At 33.6% G+C, this 8,403-nt stretch overlaps 1 pseudogene; it reads left to right on the top strand.

Moving 5' to 3' along the window:
• Nucleotides 1-4,415: 4,415 nt before the first annotated feature.
• Nucleotides 4,416-7,122, top strand: LOC149190084 (cinnamoyl-CoA reductase-like SNL6; annotated as a pseudogene).
• Nucleotides 7,123-8,403: the final 1,281 nt, after the last annotated feature.

Genomic DNA, 8,403 nt, shown 5'->3' with positions numbered 1-8,403 from the left:
AGGGTGAATCAATATTTTATAAGTTTTAACAAATTTTAACCAATTTATTTAACAGTGAGAAGAGCTATATAAGTATTCAACAATTAAACATGAAATCAATACAAATAAATATTATCAAAATAACACACATAAGCATCACATAGAGACACTATATATACATGGAAACTCATAAAGAGATAAAATCACAAACCTTTTTATTTTGATGCAAATGCAAGCACCAACTTCTCTCTACATCATATTTTGTAGGCACCAACCTGCAGGAGGCTTCAACCTCTCTTTTTCTTTGCAAGCATCTACTTGCTAGAAGCACCAACTTTAACTATTCACAGGCACCAACTTGCTAGTTTTTTAGGCACCTACCTGAAGAAGACTCCAATCCCTTGATAAATTATATCAATTATTTGTTCTTACTGGCTTATTTGATCTTCTCTTTGTTGCATCCTCTCCACTTCTAATCCTCTGAGCATGTCTTTACAATAGTTTCAGGCTTCTGGGAATTTTTAAAAATTTTCACTTCTTATATCTCCAGTCTCACTCTTTTCCTCTTATGGTATTAATTTAATTAGAATTAGAGAGAAAATCATTATTTGTATTTGAATTACATCCATGAGTCCCCATTTAACATCAATTACCACACATTTCTCAACAAAGTGTCTGCTCCTTTTATAAGTTAATTTATCACTCAAAAAACCAAGCAATATATAGTACTCTATGATAATACCACCATATAATTTAAAATTTTTATGTTACTTTCAAGTATTTTTTATTTATTTACTAATTAAAAAATCAATACAAATTGCATCAAAATAAACACAACCTTTTTTATTATAAAAATTGTCGCATTATCCATATTGAAATAAAATAACCTAAAAAATTATATTATTGATAATCAAATCATGTAAGACAATAAACATAGAAATAAATCATAGCTTCATGGATTCAAGAACATGTGTAAGTTTAATTACTTCTTTGGAGTTAACATACGAACATCATATTATTGGAAAATAACTAGCATTTGCACCTTATGTTGCAAAGGAAATGTCGTAAGGCATAGAGTGGGGAAGAATAGCATAGAGTGGGGAAGAATAGGGACATGTGAATGGACATTGTTGAAAGCAAGGGTGGATGATAATGAGTTACAATTGCAATAGTTAGTTATGTGTATTATGAAAATGGATATTTTGTAAATAATAATAGTTTGTGGAAGAATAGCGACATGTGAATGGAGATTGTTGAAAGAAAGGGTGGATGATAATGAGTTAGAGTTGAAAGTATTAGTTATGTGTATTTTGAATATGGATATTTTGTAAATAATAGTAGTGTGTGGAAAAATAGCAACATGTGAATGGACATTGTTGAAAGGTAGGGTGGATGATAATGAGTTATACTTGAAATGATTAGTTATGTGATACGACATTGTGAACAACATCATGGTCGTCGTTCCATATTTGAAAATGCATGAAAAATTGTTGGAGCCATCATGATAATAATAAAAATTCCAGCATGATTTTGAAAAAATTTAGCTAAATTTTTTGAAAATGTGGATTATAGTTGTCACGTTTTAGAATTTTGAGTGCCTTAATTTTTCACAGAAAATGATAGAAATTACAGCATGATTTTGAAAAAATCCAGCTAATTTTTTTGAAAATTTCAATTACAGTGGTCAAGCTTCAGTGTTTTGGGTACCCAGGCATTCATGACGGATGCTAAATCCATTTCCGCCATCCAAAAACAATTTAAACACTCCCACAGTCAAATTTCGGAATTTGTCGTCCAGACAAAACGAATGCGTACACGCATAGAGGATTATTATGGAAGATTCCTTCTTCAGGGAATAGTAATATAAGCCATGAGGATATTAAATGTCCTTAAAAACTACAACACAGAACTTGGGAGCTTCAAGACCCAGGAATGGAATTTGGTAACATTTTTAAATGGAGTTTCCAATACAAACTGACAGGAATCACCCACAAGCTTTCAAGTTCATGGCCCCTAAATTTTTGCATTCTTGATAATGTTTTCTCACTGTTTCAATGTCAATTTCATGATGCTTCCAAAAAAAATTACAAAACAATTTTATAAGTTTTAATTTCTATCTATAAAATAGCTACTCCATCATGAAGAACAGAGATTATTGCTACTCCATCATGAAGAATAGAGAACTTGCGAGCTTCGAGACCCAGGAATGGAATTTGGTAACATTTTAAATCGAGTTTCCAATACAAGCTTTCTCAATCTGACAGAATCACCTACAAGCTTTCAAGTTCGTGGGCCCTAAATTTTTGCATTCTTGATGATGTTTTCTCACTGTTTCAATGTCAATTTCATGATGCTTCCAAAAAACTATAAAACAGTTTTAAAGTGTTAGTTTTTATCTATAAATTAGCTACTTCATCATGGAGAATACACATTTGTTAGGTATTATTTGGCATTTCACATCATGTTGTATTATGAGTCATTGTGTAAGTAAAGCAACATTGTGAATCTAGTGTGAGGAGGACCAAGGTGTATTTAGTAGTCACAATTGATTGAGGGATGAGGCACATTGAAGAGTCATAGATAAGAGAGATGCATTGAAGAGCATTTTGGTAGTACATCATGAGAAACTGTGTGAGGCATTTTGCCACCATTTGGTCATCTCAACATATTTGTTACTTTTTGAAACTAGCATTTCCCAGGTATGCTTGTCCACTAAAGTTTGTTATGTGATTCACTGTAGTGTTGTAAGTTACACTGCATGGTTTCTTAAATTCTGCTGTGGTTTTACTAAATTCTACTGTGGTTTTACTTTACGTGTGAAGTTTACTTTCCAGGCTTTAGATATAGAAAATAGTAGCTGAGTTTTGTTACTTGTTAACTATTGAATAGTTGGGTATACTAACATGTGAAGTTTACTTTCCAGGCTTTAGTTATAGAAAACAGTAGCTGAGTTTTGTTACTTGTAACTTGTTGAATAGTTGAGTATACTAACATAGTAAAGTCTGATATACTATAGTATATACCATATTGCATTTCCAACAGATAGGAGGCATTTGATTGAAATAAAATTTAAATACTAAAATCTGAAGCATTCCTAGGAGACAAAATAGTTCAGAAATAGCCCACATTTTGATTGAAATAAATAGTAGAATATACGCATTTATAAGAAGCATAACATTCCAATATTGGCATTATATTTCAGTCAGTTTTGAATTTAACCAAATATACGTGGATTATATTCATCTATCATGAATGTATCTGAACATTGGTAAGTAATACCTTCAAACAACGTATGAATGTAATCTGAACATTGGTAAGTAATACCTTCAAACAGAGTATGAATGTAATCTGAACATTGGTAAGTAATACCTTCAAACATTGTATGAATGTAATCTGAACATTGGTAAGTAATACCTTCAAACATTTTATAAATTGAAATATGATATATATCAATGCACTACTCACTATAAGATGTATTGTGATTTAGAATATTTTTTCATAATTATTTAATTTATAGTATTGCCACTCCCAACCTGACGTTTCTTGTAAATTTGGAAGGAACTTCATTGTTCTAAACCCTCATATCCACATTCCCAATGTCCTGCATTCTAGATACTTGTGCAATGTGAAGAAACTTTGATGTTATAAACAATCATATCCACCTTCCCAATGTTCCGGCATTCTAGATGCTTGTGCAATGTAGCTATTATTTTATAACAACAATATTTCAAAGTACCATTTGGCACTACCAAGAGTGTCTAAGAGTACAAAAATAAAAAGGCCATCACATTCCCCTTGCAAGAATGTCTAAGGAGTACAAAAATTAAAAAGCTATCGCAGCCCATACAGTGCACAAAATATTAAGCAAACGTATGACAAATTTAGATGAATATATTACTGTAAGTGCTAGTATGTGGTTGGGCACATCATCATTTAGAAAGAAGAAACAAACGACACAGCAAAAAGAGTCAGCATCCATCTTAGTTCCCAAGGTTGAAGTTCAACAAATTAGATGGGAGTACTCTACCCAAGCGGAGGAATTGCCCGGTTTCCGTCGCCGCCTGGAAAAACCTTTGGCTCCGGCCGCCGGCAATTCCTCCACCCTCCACCACCCTCTGCGGCCTCCACCCAGCTCCGCCACCCTCCGCATTAATGTCGACGACTGACAGGTTCCTGACAGACATTCTGATTTCCATCGTGTCTTGCCGCCGGGAAGTTAATTCACCATGGAATTTGAATTCGGAAATAACCCGCGGGCTGCTCCCTCACCAATTCCTCCGCCTGGGTAGACTACTCCCTGCCATTCAACTTCACACAGAAGCCAATCCCATGAATCCAGTGAACACTCCTGCCATGGTCGACCACGCATACTCTTTTACTTATGTCTCTCTCTTGCAGGCCTGCATTCGGAAAAACGATTTGTGGAGAGAGCAACCATGCTGGTGTTTACCTCTGGTCTGAACCCCTCTAAGGTCGTCTGTGTCATGGATGCATCCAGTTATGTAGGTTTGTGGATTGTTCAGGGCCTTCTGCAACGAGGCTATTTAGTGCACGCCACTGTGCAAAGAGATGATAGTATGTTTATTTATTGAAAAGAGAACAAGATTTTGTAGTTTCTTGATAAATTTCACGTTAAGATGAGTCTATGAATTTAAGATTTTAACCCAATTTTGATGCATTACCTTTTTTTTCAAACCCCTAAGAATAAATATAGGAAAATTGCGCCATCCCATCCCTATTTTGAATTCCCAGTCACCTTGAAATTGAGATGAAGGTTTTCACATTTCTTTTTTATTGAACTTATAGTATGCTGGCATTCTTCATTGATGATTTTAAATGGTGGTAGGTGAAGTTGAGTCTCTCAGAAAATTGCATGGGGATCGATTGTAGATCTTCTATGCAGACGTCTTGGATTATCACAGCATTACTGATGCGCTCAAGGGCTGTTCTGGTCTGTTCTATAGCTTTGAACACCCTCAGAGTGCTGCAGGTTATGATGTAAGTTAGTGAACCTTTGAATTAAAGATGTGGGCATTTTGGTATATGTATTGGAAGGGTTGAATATTGATAGATGTGGACTTGTGTAATACAGGAAGTGATGGCAGAACTTGAAGTACAAGTAGCCCACAATGCACTGGAAGCGTGTGCTCAGACCTAGACCATTGAGAAAGTTGTGTTCACTTCTTCTGTGGCTGCAGCAATTTGGAGAGAAGATGGAGACTACAAGGTTAATGCCCTTGATGAGAGGCATTGGAGTGATGCAAATCTTTGCAGGAAATTGAAGGTCTGTATATATAATTTTTAAATGACAAAATGTTAAGTTTAGTATACAATCTAAGTAAATTGGACTGATTTATCACTTTTTCCTTTTAACTTGTTAACGATATCTAACTGAATGGTATGTTCGATAGCGTTGGTCTGATTAGTTGCTTAATCTAGTAAGTAACTCAGAAGTTTGCATCTAAAGCTGCTTTGATCAGATTAGTTAATCTAATAAATAACTTCAACGTTTGCATCTACAGTTTTTCAAGGCCAGCTACAATAGTAGTTTTCCAAGGCGATGGAATCCATGACAGTAGTATATTTAATATGAGCTAAACATGACATTTGTAACAATTGTATCTGGGTGGGGAAAAGCATAATTTCTCCTTCCAATCTAAAGAAATAAATCCAATTGACTCTTTCATATTTTAGTTTGTCCACCATCATTTTACTGAGCTATACAATGCATCTTGCTTCAGCGTTCTCTCAGTCCATGAATCCATATCCAATTAGATTTTGGCTTTTTGAAATTGCTCAAATGATAATACATGCTACATATTCATCTTGCTTCTTTCAGTCCATGAATCCATATCCAATTAGCTTTTGGCTTTTTAAAATTGCTCAAATGATAATACATGCTACATATTGCAGATAACCTTGCAATAATCCATATCCAATTGATCTTTTGCCTCTTAAGATTGCTGAAGTGATACCACATCATAGACAACAGAGTGCATATATCTTCTCTATATGCAACAATCCATATCCAATTCATTTTTGTCTTTGAAGTTGCCCAGGTTATAAATTCATCAAATAATGAGAAAGTCTAGATATGTAACCTTTGTCTAAATCTTTGGTGCATACTGAATCAGGGCTAAAATGGCTTTGAGATAAGTATATATATTTTTACAGAGAGAACCTAAATACATTGTGGTGCGGTATTCATCATTTTTTTGAAGGGGTATATGTATAAAATTTGGGTGTTTCTCAAAGATTGTGGAGTTCAAAGCTGTACAGTTTAATAACAGTATTCTGAACCTTGCAGTGATCTGTGGTATTATGTTCTAATTACACAATATTTCATGTTCACAATTGTGGTACGCATTAGCCAAGACACCATCAGAGAAGGCTGCATGGGCGATGGCCATGGACAGGGGCTGAATATGGTGACAATCAACTCATCTCTGATTGTGGGACCTGGTATCACATACAAAAGCTCAGGATCTACCATTGCATATCTTAAAGGTGAGGGTGAGAGATCTGCATATCAAATAGACTCTGCTCTAGAACGTACAAATATGGTATAGTAATCCCTTGGAGAGGATCTAATCTATGGAAGTGCAAAATATTAGCTAGTTTATTTACAGTGGCTAGTCTTTGTGATTGCAGGGGCTGCACAAATGTACAAGAAGGGAACTTTAGCTAGTGTAGACATAAGGTTTCTAGTGGATGCACATATATGTGCTTATGAAGATCCATCTGCCTATGGGAGATATATATGTTTCAATCAAATAGTCAGTAATGCAGAAGATGCTGTCAATTTAGCACATAGTTTGCAACACCTGATACCGTTCCCTGATAGGTACAGAGCAATTAATTATTCTTCAGATATTAAAATCACTGAAGATTCTGTATCTTCAAGATTTAAATTGGGTTGCTTACCTAATGATATTTTATCTTAGCTATTATGTCACAATGAATTTAATCATACATAGATACCGTCCAAAGATAGTCATGAATTCATTATTTATTTGATTTTTTTCATAATTTGGTAACAGATTTGAAGACTCGACGGTTTTCCAAGAGCGTCTGAGTAATAAGAAGCTGACTGGATTAATGGTTGGATATGGAAACCGTGCAACCCTAAGCAGCGAACTGTAAGGGAAGGGGGGAGCTTTTCCCCATGTTATAGCTTAACAGCAGCCATCAATGAGGGGCACAAGAAAACTTGGGGAGTTTACATGTTCAAACTATATCCATTTTTGTACATAATGTAATGTAATTTTCACTTCAAGGTTTGTTGGATAGTTGGCAATAAGTCGATTTTCTTCACTATGAGCACCAGCATTCATTTGATAGTTGGCAATAGCCCTAAGTCGATTTCCATAACGACCAACATTGAAGTTTAAGGATGTGACTAAGGCTCTCTACCATATGCATTTTTTTTGGTTAATTTCTGAAGTAAAATCAAATTCATGATTCCTTGCAAGGAAAAGTGAAAGCAAGCTTTGTTGATGGGCTGTTTTGTGTGTGAATAAAAAGTGGATACCTCACACTCTGGAATTGTTTTATCATTATGAAAGTTCTTCCTGTTTGTTTTACCATTATGGGAAGTTACACTTTTTAAGCATCAGCTGTGTTATGAATGGAATGGGAAGTTACACTTTTTCTGTTTTATGGAGTGTGTAATGTTCGCTTATATGTGGCAATTTTGTTACAGAAGGGATTTTTTTTTTGTCTGTCTCTATATTTTCTTATAAATTGATAGCATCTTTATATATTGGGATGGTAAATCCTTCAATTACAAGATAAAAAATAGAATACTGCTCTGCCTTGGAAGATCAAACTTTTATTTTTATTATTTAAAGTATGGAACGGATTCGGTTTTTGGAGCTAATGGAAGGTAAATTTCCATTTCTTTTTCTAATATATTTGGGTTTTGGTTCATTAATATATTTTATAACATGAAAGAAAAGCTTCTTAATTAAATAAAAAACAAACTATTTATATATCTTATGAATATTTTTTTGGGATTAAAACAAACTCTACAAACATTCTCACCTTTTTTTTTATAATTTTAAAGTTATTAATTTTTATTTTATATTTGTCAATATTTTAAATAATTTATTATTAATAAAAATATGTTTTTAAATATATAAATAAATTCACTTTTTTAAAAACTAATTGAGTTTACTTGCTTTTTGTAAGTAGTTTTTACTTTCAAATATTTCTCCATAAATTTGAACTTTTAAATTTCAAGAATATTAAATTTACATAAAGTAACTAATTCACATCTCAACTATATAAGAAAATATTGCTTTGTTAAATTTTTTTTATAGGATTGATTAATTTTTTCACATATATCTTGAAAATAAACTAAGGGAAAGATAAGCACTAGTTTTTATTTTTTAGAAGGGTCCCCATTTATTTAGCTTATTTTCT

The sequence above is a fragment of the Pinus tabuliformis genome, chromosome 3_1 (genome assembly GCF_031772625.1).
Source record: "Pinus tabuliformis cultivar Carrire ecotype Pingquan chromosome 3_1, CPIR1, whole genome shotgun sequence".
Lineage (NCBI taxonomy): Eukaryota > Viridiplantae > Streptophyta > Pinopsida > Pinales > Pinaceae > Pinus > Pinus tabuliformis.
The sequence above is the reverse complement of the archived record's forward strand: the minus strand, read 5'-3'. Positions and strand labels throughout refer to the sequence as shown.